Genomic DNA, 13455 nt, shown 5'->3' on the forward strand with positions numbered 1-13455 from the left:
GCCCCTATGTACAAGACTATAACTACTATAATACTGCTCCTATGTACAAGAATATAACTACTATAATACAGCCTCTATGTACAAGAATATAACTACTATAATACTGCCCCTATGTACAAGACTATAACTACTATAATACTGCCCCTATGTACAAGAATATAACTACTATAATACTGCCCCCTATGTACAAGACTATAACTACTATAATACTGCTCCTATGTACAAGAATATAACTACTATAATATAGCCTCTATGTACAAGAATATAACTACTATAATACTGCCCCCTATGTACAAGAATATCACCACTATAATACTGCCCCCTATGTACAAGAATATAACTACTATAATACTGACCCTATGTACAAGAATATAACTACTATAATACTGCCCCTATGTACAAGAATATAACTACTATAATACTGCCCCTATGTACAAGACTATAACTACTATAATACTGCCCCCATGTACAAGAATATAACTACTATAACACTGCTCCTATGTACAAGAATATAACTACTATAATACTGCCCCCTATGTACAAGACTATAACTACTATAATACTGCTCCTATGTACAAGAATATAACTACTATAATACTGCCCCCATGTACAAGAATATAACTACTATAACACTGCTCCTATGTACAAGAATATAACTACTATAATACTGCCCCCTATGTACAAGACTATAACTACTATAATACTGCTCCTATGTACAAGAATATAACTACTATAATACAGCCTCTATGTACAAGAATATAACTACTATAATACTGCCCCTATGTACAAGAATATAACTACTATAATACTGCCCCTATGTACAAGACTATAACTACTATAATACTGCCCCCTATGTACAAGACTATAACTACTATAATACTGCCCCTATGTACAAGACTATAACTACTATAATACTGCTCCTATGTACAAGAATATAACTACTATAATACTGCCCCCTATGTACAAGACTATAACTACTATAATACTGCCCCTATGTACAAGACTATAACTACTATAATACTGCTCCTATGTACAAGAATATAACTACTATAATACAGTCTCTATGTACAAGAATATAACTACTATAATACTGCCCCTATGTACAAGAATATAACTACTATAATACTGCCCCCTATGTACAAGAATATAACTACTATAATACAGCCTCTATGTACAAGAATATAACTACTATAATACAGCCTCTATGTACAAGAATATAACTACTATAATACTGCCCCTATGTACAAGAATATAACTACTATAATACTGCCCCCTATGTACAAGAATATAACTACTATAATACAGCCTCTATGTACAAGAATATAACTACTATAATACTGCCCCTATGTACAAGAATATAACTACTATAATACTGCCCCCTATGTACAAGAATATAACTACTATAATACTGCCCCTATGTACAAGAATATAACTACTATAATACTGCTCCTATGTACAAGAATATAACTACTATAATACTGCCCCCTATGTTCAAGAATATAACTACTATAATACTGCCTCCTAGCTGTGAGGTTGTGTTTTGTGGATCTCCTCATGTCTGGTGCAAGCCCGGGGAGGGGCCACCCTGGGTGGGGAAGCTCCCCAGGCAAGGCCCAGGCTTCCCGGCCTACACTGGGACTAGCATCACAGGCTTCTACCAATGGGAGTGTTAATCCCAAAGCCACTATGAGACCAGTGAATGCAGCGGGCCAAAGCTGCAGCAGTTCTATGAAGGAGGAAAAAGCTGTGTGTAAATTTTTGGGAGGAAAACCTGCTCCAAGCAAGAAGGAAAAGTGTCGGTGAGTGATGGAAACCAGCAGAATGTGAAGTCTTAAAAAAAAAAATAAAAAACAAATCTGAACTGAGAAAAGTAAGTTAATGTGTATGCACAATGTAAGTGCATATTAACACATGACCATTAACCAGAGAAAACAAAAAGCAAAAAACACAAATATCCTGAACTAAAAGTAAAAAATATACTGCAAATAATGCATAAAGGTAATAATAATAATAAGGGTATTTAGTAAACATAATTTTGATCAAAATAATGTACAAGCCATCCCGCCACGTCACGGCAACCCTTGTGGGACAGTCCCTACTCTAGTATTTAAAACCTTTTCACTTGCCAAGTGGCGTGAATGTGAATAAGGGTCAAGCGGCTGAACCACTAGTAACAGCTTAGGCCAGACTGGATGGCTTTCCCAGCTCAGAAAGAGGGCGGTCACACCCATATATGCACTGAATGCACAATGAAATGAATAAAAAACAAATCTGAACTGAGAAAAGTAAGTTAATGTGTATGCACAATGTAAGTGCATATTCACACATGACCATTAACCAGAGAAAACAAAAAGCAAAAAACACAAATATCCTGAACTAAAAGTAAAAAATATACTGCAAATAATGCATAAAGGTAATAATAATAATAAGGGTATTTAGTAAACATAATTTTGATCAAAATAATGAACAAGCCATCCCGCCACGTCAATGTGAAGTCTTGTAGCTCCCCAGTCAGTAAGCAGCTCCTGCCAGGTGCACAGGTGAGATCGGCCCCAGCTGTGCAGATCACCTCTCCTGCTCCCAGGCAGAGACAGACGTCTTTGGAAAGGCAAACAATGCAGGAGAACCTACAGCAGTATGGCGCGGTCAGGACGCACACGGTCACAGTCAGGTGGCAGCGATAAACCTGCTGCGGAGCCTGCATCCAGCCAAGGGGCCACAAAACCATCCGTGGTGGACCCGCACAAGACTGTCTTTAAAACCCCTGTACCTGTCGTTAAGACTAAGCCTGTGGGGCCGGCGCGTGCACCCGAGCTGCAGCTAGCGGATGAGATACCGGGACTTGTCCGAAAACTGGGTGAGTTACAGCAGCAAAAACAAGCGCTGCAAATGGAGGTAGACTTCATCTATAACCTAAAGACCACTAATCCTGCCAGTAATGAGGCCTATGACCTGAGACTGAACACACTGGGTGTACAGCTGGCGAGTGTTGTGCAGGACACTGAATCTGTGCTGGAGAGCATGGGGCCCCTGGCAGAGACCTACAGGAACCGGGAGCGGTTCACCTCCTATAAGCAGGACTGTGCTGTAGAGGCCAGGACCCCTGATGTTCAGGACGGGACCCCCCAGCAGCGGACACGGCCAGTGTTACAGGCTGCCCGCTTCTGCTTCCAGGAGGGAAAACAGCTGCAGCAGCAGGAAGCTCAGTGTGAACAGGAGCACACACTGCAGACTCCAGCAGAGGCACCACAGGTCCCAGAATGCCCCACACAGGAGCAGGACAGTGTATGTGAGACTGTTTGTGCTGATGAGGCTGAAGCACAGACTGTGGCTGGGGATGCTGTGCCCATGGGGTCGGGGGTTGGAGGGGTTTCACACTCTGTAATAGACGTCGCACTGTCTGATGATAATGATGCTGCTCATGATAATGTGCATGATATGTGTGATTATCCCCCTTTGCCATCTAGTCCACAAGGTGTGACAGCCCCCCCTGCTGCAGGCCCTCTCCCTGTCAGTCAGCCCAGTGTGACCCGGCAGGTGCCCCCCAGGAATGCCTGGAGCCGCGGTGCCCGATCCTTCACTTCCAGCGCCAGGTATACCGGCCAGACATTCAAACGCATTAATGTGGTGCGGTTTAAATACATAGGTGCCAAGGAGGATCTGCCACAACGCAGGTATGTGGTGAGAGAGCTGCTCTGCTGCCAGATGGGGTTTGTGCCAAATGAGATACTGGCAGTGTCTAATCTTCAGGACAGGCAGGGCTACGAGGACAGCTTCAAGCTCATGTCTGACCTGGATAGATTCTGGGCCAATTACCCCAAGTTCAGAGATGCTGAGGGCTGGAATAAGTTTGTGTTGGTTCCTATCTCCAGGCCGGACACTGTCACAGTGAATATCACCTTCTGGAATGAGGCCGTTCCTCCACAGGACATCGAGGTGTGGCTCCGGAGACACTGTGACCTCGTCTCTGGACTCACCAAGGTCAGAGATGAGATGGTATCTGGACAATGGGGTGGAGGGTCTTGGTGAAACTGCGGCAATGTGATAACATCACTGACCACTTACCCAACTCCTTCTTCATTGGGAGGGAGAAGGGAAGGTGTTATTATCCGGGGCAACCCAGAAAGTGCTTCAAATGTGGTGGGAAAGGTCATCTGGCTAACGCCTGTACTGTGGTGAAGTGCAGTCTGTGTGGGGCAATTGGCCATGTCGCTGCAGACTGCCGGGACGTCAGGTGCAACCTCTGTGGTAGGATGGGCCACCCTCACAGGGACTGTCCAGACGCCTGGCACAACATCTGCAGAGTCTTCCCTGATGAGTTTGTGATGGCAGGGGCAGAGGCTCAGGAGGATGAGGATGTGGTGGCAGGGACACATGGGGAGAAGTTAATCTCAGGAGAGATGCTGACCAGCTCAGATGCCCACCTGGAGTCCACTCAGGTAGCACCAGAGAAGCAGGGTGCAGAGGGGAACATGGAGATCGTCCATCAGGTCCAGCAGCCTCAGATAGCTCCCCCTTCAGCATCACTGTCTGTATCTGATGACTGGAGCATTAATCAAAATAAAAGGAAAAAAAAAACACATCCTCCCGTAAACCTGAGGCAGAATATGACACTGGTCAGATTGCTAGTAAGAAGGTTCAGAATTCTGCAGGAGTGATGGTCGTGTCCAACAAGTATGGAGTTTTATCTGACTCCAATGGTGACGATTATGAGGAAGAGTTGAGGAAAGTTGATGCTGAGTGTGACAGGGACATAGAGGACCATCCCCCGCCAAAGCGGAAGCCCTTATCTGTGGACCCTCAGGTAGAGTCTGACATGGACACCAGTGGTGGACAGAACATCTCTGACTCATGATGATGGCTGTTACTCTGCTCCTTCTATATTGTGTTGTGATGGCGGGGTTCTCATTGACAGTGACCTCGAGCAATGTGAATAGCATTAAGCTGAGGAGAACTAGACACGCGGTGTATGAACATCTCAAATATCTGGACACAGATGTCATCTTCCTGCAGGAGACACGACTGACATCTCTGGGGATTATGAGAGAGGCTGAGAGGGAATGGCGGTCCGGTCCTTCTTTCTGGTCACTGGCTGTGGAGCCTTACACCGGGGTCGCTGTCCTGTTTAACACCAATGATGTGACTGTGCATAGGATGACGGAGGTGGTCATGGGAAGATGTCTGGTCCTAGAAGTCACTATCCATAGTAGGCGACTCCGGCTTATTAACATCTATGGGCCACAGACGGTGACTGACAGGATCCAGCTGTTTAATGACGTCAAGCCTTACCTCTTCACTTCTCTTCCAGTGGTGATGGCGGGGGACTTTAATGCCATACTGACATCAGGTGACAGCTCCTCAGGCAGGACAGTGACCAGGGATGGTAAGGTCCTACATAACGTCATAATGCAGGCAGGACTGACTGACGTTTTCACACAGGGTGGTCGACAGCCAAAACTCACGTATTCATGTTCCAACAGGAGCAGTAGGATAGATTTTGCTTTTGTCAGTCCTACTGAGGCTGTCGGCACCCTGAGTGAGAAGGTCGTCCTTTACTCTGATCACCTCGCCTTGTGCTTCTCAATGGGGACCTCTAACCGTCCAGACATTGGTAGAGGGTTGTGGAAGCTCAATTCCAGTCTCCTGGATGATGCCTATGTTCAGAGTCATGTTCACTCCCTTATCTAGCTTCATCTAGACAGGGTTGACTTCTATGACAACATGACCGACTGGTGGGAGGACGTCAAGGAGGATATCAGATCCCTCTTAAAGAGACTGTCAGTTAATAAAGGGATGAATCCAAAGGGAGTTTGTAGCTATATTCCGCGCTGCCGCTTTAGACAAATTCCAGGAGAATGCTGTATGATTGCAGTGGTTTTATTCTACGCGTTTCAGGGGTCTCATGCCCCCTTCATCAGGAAATACCGGTGGTATTTACCGGTGGTGATCTTACTATGCTGACTTGCTTCAGAGGAAAGTTTTGGATAGATAAGTTGGCTCAATTCTTGGAGGCAACTCCAGTGCCTGGTACTAATGATCTGGACTTCTTTCCTTTAACAGCAGAATTAACGGTGAAGGAAGTTAAGGAGGCTATTGATAAGTTATATCTGAAGAAGGCACCAGGTCCAGATGGTATAACGGCAGAATTTTATAAGAATTTCAGAGACCTCCTGGCTCCAATCCTCGTGAATGTGTATAGAAATTGTCTAGAAAATCCCCTGATGCCTCCATCCATGAGAGTGTCCTCGCTAATTCTGCTGTCTAAAGGTAAAGAGCCGAGCGACATCAAGAACTGGAGGCCGATTGCCCTCTTGAATGTGGACAGGAAGATTCTAGCAAAGATCCTATTTTCTAGATTAGTCTGTTTGTCCCCGGCACTGTTGGCAGGCTCTCAGTTTGGCACAGTAAAAGGGCGGAACATCTCTGGAGCAGTCATCTCGATACGGGAGATGTTTGAGAGATGTAAAGCTCTGCAGTGTGGGAGATATGTTGTTAGTCTGGACCAGGCTAAAGCTTTTGACAGGGTTGATCATGACTATCTGTGGGCCACTTTGTCAAAGTACGGTATTCCGGGACAATTTGTGGATTGGCTGAAGACGTTGTACAGAGAGGCGGTGAGCTTTCCTCTGATTAATGGTTGGCAGGGTGACACTTTTGGAGTTGGGGCGGGGGTGAGGCAGGGCTGCCCACTGAGTCCGCGCCTGTATGTTTTTGCCCTAGACCCGTTTCTGAGGTCACTGCAGGAGTGCGAATTTCAGGGGGTGCCGGTCCCCCACTGCCCGCCTCTGAATGTTGTTGCCTATGTGGATGATGTGACGTTGGTGAGCTCCAATCTTTGGGAGGTGCAGATGCTATCTGCGTCCATCAGAAGCTACTCAGAGGCCTCCGGGTCTCTTGTCAACCTTGAAAAGAGTCAAGCTCTGTGGACATTAGATACTGAGCCCAGCTTTGATCTGCCGCAGTTTGCCAAAGCCTCCACCCATATTAAGATCCTAGGGGTTAAATTTGGGAGGGATGATAATGCCACGCTAAATTGGGAGGAGAAATTGGAAACCGGAAATGCAAAGGTTCAGTGATGGAAGAACTGGAGGCTGACCTACAGAGAAAGGGTCACAATGTTGAAGACGTACCTGGTCCCCGTTTTGTTGTATGTGTCTGTCATTTTCCCTTTGCCAGAATCTTTCTCAGCGAGGCTCTTCAGCCTGTTCTTCCAGCTCTTGTGGGGGAATAGGTTGAACCTAATAAACGGGAATAACGTACCTACGGCGGAGAGAGGGTGGGCTGGATATGTTGAATCCAAGGGTTTTCTTTGACTCCTTGTTTCTAAAGGTGAATTTTGGGAACATAATAATAATATAATAATAATATAAATTTTATTTCTATAGCGCCGACATGTTCCGCAGCACTTTACATTTCAGAGGGGACTTGTACAGACAATAGACATTACAGCATAACAATAATCACATAGATCATAACAGATACCGAGAGGAATGAGGGCCCTGCTCGCAAGCTTACAGTCTATGAGGGAAAAAAGGGAGACCCGAAAGGTGGGTGGTAACAATTGCCCTGATTGTATGGACCAGCCATAATGTTAAGTGTGTAACAGTACAGACGCAGAGGGCTAATGGATGCATAAAGCATGTGGGAACAGGATGCGGGGAACCTGGTTATGGTAAAACTTTTGGCTGTGCCACCCAGGGATAGATTAGGTTAATGTGTTGAGGCAGTAGGCCAGTCTGAATAAATGAGTTTTCAGGGTACGCTTAAAATTGTGGGGATTGGGGACTAATCATATTGACCTAGGAAGTGCATTCCAAAGAATTGGCGCAGCACGTGTATAGTCTTGGAGACGGGAGTGGGAGGTTCTGATTATTGAGGATGCTAACCTCAGGTCAGCAGCAGAGCGGAGGGTGCCGGTAGAATGGTATACTGAAACAAGGGAGGAGATGTAGGGTGGTGCTGAGCCATGAAGAGCTTTGTGGGTGAGGGTAATAAGTTTGTACTGGATTCTGGTGTGGATGGGTAGCCAGTGTAATGACTGGCACAAGATAGAGGCATCGGTGTAACGACTGGCGAGGAATATGATCCTGGCAGCAGCATTCGAGACAGACTGGAGGGAGGAGAGTTTGGTACTTAAGAGAGAGACCGATTAGAAGAGAGTTACAATAGTCGAGACGAGAATGAATAAGAGAAACAAGCCGGATTACTTACCGGTAATGCTCTTTTAATGAGTCCACGACAGCACCCACTGGAGGTATTGGATCCGCCCCATTGGAACAAGAAACCCTACAGAGTTAAAAGAGGGTGGTCCGCCTTTCCTCCTCAGTTGTATTTCAGAGTATCAGGAGGACCACCAAGAGTTAGGCAATGTTCTTGCATTTCTAAGTTTAACCTATTTACTTTTAGGAGATACACTTTAATCTGTGGTGTATTTATTGTTATTAATATCTTGATAGGGAGGGAAGTGAGCGGGTGCTGTCGTGGACTCATTAAAAGAGTATTACCGGTAAGTAATCCGGCTTTTTACCCTTCGCCACGACAGCACCCACTGGAGAGATTCCAGAGACCATCATCTGGGTGGGACCACCGTGCCAAGGACAGTCCTGCCAAAGCTTAGGTCAGAAGTTGATGAAAGGTCAAGTCTATAATGATTATAGAAGGTAGAAGGGGTTGACCAAATTGCCGCCTTACATATGGTTTCGACTGGGACGTCTCCCCTCTCGGCCCAGGAGGATGCCATTGCTCTGATAGAATGTGCTCTGATATTTTCCGGAGGGTCTTCACTTCTCGCAGAGTAGGCTAATCGGATGGCATCCCTGATCCACCGGGATAAGGTGCCCTTCGTGACTCTGTACCCCTTTTTACAGCCCTGAAAAGATATGAACAGAGCCTTACTGCCTCCAGCTCCTGGATCTCTCAATGTATTTTAAGACAGTTCTTCTAACGTCCAAGGTGTGGAATTTCTGTTCTTCAGGAGTGGAGAGATCACTAAAAAAGGTCGGGAGGAGTATTTCTTGAGATCTATGGAATTTTGTCGATACCTTAGGAAGATATGAGGGGTCTGGTTTCAATATCAACCTATCCTGGTATGTCTGAAAAAAGGGTGTATCTATGGATAGGGCCTGGATGTCGCTAACTCTCCTGGCGGATGTTGGAGCTACTAAGAGGGCCGTCTTGAGTGACAGGTATTTTAGAGATATCGTGTCTATTGGTTCACAGGGAGCTTCCGTTAGGGCGTCTAAGACCAAGTTTGAGTCCCACAGAGGGATTGTAGGTATGTGAACAGGGGCCGTTCGTTCACAAGCTGTAATAAATCGTGACACCCACTTATTTCCTGCTATATTATGGCCATAAAGTGCCCCTAATGCGGACACCTGGACCTTCAGCGTATTTACTGCCGGACCTAAATCTTTCCCTTTTTGTAGAAATTCCAAGATAGTTCCTATCGGGATTTCTGTGGTATGAAGGGTTGTATGGAATTGCAGAAATTTTTTCCATATTCTCGTATAAATCTGAGTAGTGGACTGCTTCCTGCTCTGTAGTAGAAATTAGCGTTTCGGAAAACCCTCTTAATTTTAGTAGCTGCCTTTCAAATTCCACGACTTCCAAGTGTAAGCTGTCCACTTGGGAGTGGAAAAAAGGGCCTTGGGAGAGTAGGTTGGGAACCGAAGGGAGAACCCAAGGATCTGACACAGGCATGGTTCGTAGCCATGAGTACCACGGTCTCTTGGGCCAGAAGGGCGCTATTAAAATTACCCTTGCCCTGTCCTCTCTGATCATCCGAATGACCTGTGGTAGAACGATTATCGGAGGGAAGGCATATGCTAGGTTGAATTTCCATGAGGCCTGGAGGGCGTCCAGTATGTCTGGATGATCTAACGGGGACAGGGAGGCAAATGTTTTTACTTGTCTGTTCTCTTTCGTAGCAAAGAGATCCACTTGAGGTTGTCCCCATAGGGCTACTATGTCCTTGAAAATTTGGTGATTTAGGTGCCACTCTCCTTGCCGAAGTATGTTTCGGCTTAAGAAGTCTGCTTCTTGGTTGTTCTTTCCCTTGATATGAAGGGCAGAAAGGGACAACAAATAATTTTCGGCTAAGTTTAAGATTCTTGCTGCAGAAGACATCAGAGTTTCTGATCGAGTGACTCCCTGTCTATTTACATATGCCACTGTGGTGGTGTTGTCCGATAAGATCCTGACATGCCTCTGCTGGAGCTGTGGAAGAAAATGATGTAAAGCATAATGTACTGCCGTTAGCTCCTTTAAATTAGATGAGTACTGCAGTTCCTCCCTACTCCACCTTCCCTGACAGAAGCTATTCACCATATGGGCTCCCCATCCGTGAGGGCTAGCGTCGGTGGTTAGGATATGGGATGGTAATATTACCCATGGAACTCCCGTGGATAAATGATTACTATCTAGCCACCATTCTAGAGAAGTCAAGACTTCCTGAGATAGGGTTATCTTGTTCTCGAGGTGACCGCCGTGTCGTTTGTCCTCTTGGAGGATCTGATGTTGCAGTGTGCGGATGTGATATTGGGCCCACTGAACTGCCGGGGCACAAGAAGTGAGCGATCCCAATAGCGACATTGCCTCCCTCAGAGACATGCGTGGTCTGTCCATTGCTGCCTCAACCTTATTTTTTTTAAGCATAATTTTTACCTGAGGGAGTAGACATCTCTGGGTCGTAGAGTCTAACTGGAACCCTAAAAACATCTGGAGAGAGAGAGGGACCAGTCTGGATTTCTGGAAGTTGATGATCCAGCCTAAATCCTGCAAAGATGAGACCGTATCAGCCACACGTCTAGTACACTGGGTGATCGAGTTCCTGATAACTAAGAAGTCATCAAGGTAAGGCACGATTAAGGTGTCTTTCTGACGAAGATAGGCCATCACCTCCAACATCACTTTGGTGAAGATTCGTGGCGCTGTAGATAGACCAAATGGCATGGCCGTGTACTGGAAGTGATGGATCTTGCCTTCGAATGCCACTGCGACCCTTAGGTACTTTTGGTATCTATCATGAATAGGGAGATGATAGTAAGCATCTTTCAGGTCAATTCCTGCCATTACACAGTTTGGAAAGAGAAGTTTAATGGTGGATCTGATTGATTCCATTTTAAATTTATAATTTTTTATAAACTTATTAAGCTTTTTTAGATTTGATGGTTCTAAATGTACCATCGGGTTTGGGAACTAAAAATAAAGGAGAGTAGAACCCTCTACCCTCTTGTCCCCCCCTTGGATAGTAGACTCCTAATTTCCATTTCGAGGGTTTTTTGCTGTATTGCTGAGTTAAGGCGGGTTATAGTAAATGAGTCATGGGGAATATGAAGGAATTCTAATTTCATTCCTTCTTTGATTATATTAAGAATCAATGGGGTTGAAGTTATCGCTTGCCATTTTGAAAAAAAAATATTTCAATCTACCCCCTACTGGAGGGCCTGCTTGTTCAGTATTTGTTTTCTTTTCGGAATGTTGAACCTTTAAACATGCTACCCTTTTGCTTCTCCTCCTTTGCGGGCCATCTAGTCGATCTATCCGTTTGTCTCCTTTTCCCAAATGGTCGCCTTTTAATGGTTCTCCTGTAGAAAGGGATAGAAGAATCAGGAAAAGCCTTCTTCCTTTCTTTGGCTTTGGTATGTCGTCTAGGGCTTTCCCAAAGAGAAACTCGCCTTCGCACGGGATTGCGCAGATCTTAGATATTGATTGTGCGTCCCCCTTCCAGCTTTTCAACCATAGTGCCCGCCTGGCGCTGTTTACAAGATCCGCCGATCTTGCTGCTAGTCGTAGGGTGTCTGCTGATGCATCGGCCATGAAGGCTGCTGCTCCTCTAATTAATGGAATAGCGGCTCGTAGTTTTTCTCTAGACACCTTCTGCTTGATTTGTTGGTCCAATTGGTCAATCCATGCGAGCATTGACCTGGCGGTGGATGTGCTAGCCACTGCTGGCTTAAAAATGCCCGTAGTTGTCTCCCAAGACCTTTTTAATGATGACTCCGCTTTCCGGTCTAGTGGGTCGGACAGTAAGCCCGCATCCTCTACCGGAAGAGTGGATTGTTTAGAGGTGGAGGCTACAGCAGCGTCAACTTTTGGAACCTTTGTCCATTTTAGTAGCTCATCGTCGCTAAATGGATATTTCCTTTTTGAGGCCGATGGGAGAAAACTTCTTTGATCATGTTTTTCCCATTCTCTCTTTATTAGGGCCTTAATTGCCGGTATTACTGGAAAGGCTCTCCTTTTTCTCTGCCAAACCTGCAAACATTATGTCTTGCGTGGTTTGGGCGCCCTTTGTCTCCTCACACCCCATAGTGTTTCTTACTGATTTGACCAGGTTATCCACACTATCCAGTGGAAATCTCTGATGATGATGACGTGAGTGAGGAGTCTGAGACTGTCTCTTGTTCCTCCTCTGAATCTGAGCTGAGGGTCACTTGTTTTTTGTTCCTAGTTTCTGATGGAGTACTAGCACGGGTGATAGCCTGTAGCTCCTCTCTAATTATGGTCCGTATGTCTTTTGATGACACTGCGGCTCCCTGTCTAGTCTCCCTAGTGCACTGTTTACAGCGCTTTTTGTGGTAGGAGTCAGGGAGAGGTTGGGCGCATAAAGCGCATTCTTTGTGTTTAGATTTTTCTTTTTTCTTCGTCTAAGAAGAGGGGGAGACATGGCGAGAGAAATGAAAAAGAAGGAGGGTGTCAGCTTAATAGGCAGAGTATATCTTTGCGTACTCACCCATGAAGCTTATTGTACCGGATCAGATAGCGGTGTCCTTGGATCCTTTGGCAGTGCGGTCCCAGGAGGTACTGCCCCCTGCAGAGTCCCCTGCTGGAGTGTGCGTGTCTCCTGGCGATGACATGATGCATCGCCCCCTGCTCTGCGGCGTCTTCTTAAATAGGGCCTCCCCCTTTTTTTTTTTTTCTGACCCGGAAGTCCCCCGGCTCCCTCGCGCCTGCGCAGTCGCGCTTGTGGGCGCCCTGTCTCAGCCATCATGCCCCGGAAGTTCATTCATTACTTCCGGGGCTTGGAGCACTTGCGTCGGGCGGCGCACGCGCAGGCCCCGCTCTGCACACGGGGCTGTGTCTCAGCCCGCTGCCGCCACCGCTGTTGGATTTTTTTTTCCTTCTGCACCACTGCTGCTCTTACCCATTTTTTAGCGGCGGCCTTTCCTGGTCCCGGAGTTGCCGCTGATTATGCTGCCCGACGCGCTCCTGAGTGAGACCGGGCTGCCCTCCCCGGACCCGGTCATCACTTAAATCCGCTCATCAGACGAGGAGGGAGCCGTCTAATGGAAACCCCCACGCTGCTGCTTCTGCACCGCAGCCCCTGCCGTTCTCACGATAACTGCACAGGCGGCGTGCACTGGCCCAGGTATGCAACTGAAGGGTTCTTCCTGAGGTTCCCCTGTAACAGGAACCCAATACTGAGGAGGAAAGGCGGACCGCCCCTTTATCTCT

At 46.4% G+C, this 13455-nt stretch overlaps 1 protein-coding gene across 1 annotated transcript in view; it reads left to right on the top strand.

The window, feature by feature from the left end:
• Window positions 1-2588: 2588 nt before the first annotated feature.
• The window catches only part of LOC141073566 (E3 ubiquitin-protein ligase RNF182-like), a 44184-nt gene continuing 33317 nt past the window's right edge, over window positions 2589-13455 (top strand). The window contains exon 1 of the mRNA XM_073560853.1: window positions 2589-2857. The gene's annotated coding sequence lies outside the window, so the exon portion shown is untranslated. The remainder of the gene's footprint in view (window positions 2858-13455) is intronic.

This window comes from Dendrobates tinctorius, unplaced genomic scaffold, assembly GCF_039654945.1.
Source record: "Dendrobates tinctorius isolate UK_male_01 unplaced genomic scaffold, ASM3965494v1 ptg000307l, whole genome shotgun sequence".
In the NCBI taxonomy this organism is placed as follows: domain Eukaryota; kingdom Metazoa; phylum Chordata; class Amphibia; order Anura; family Dendrobatidae; genus Dendrobates; species Dendrobates tinctorius.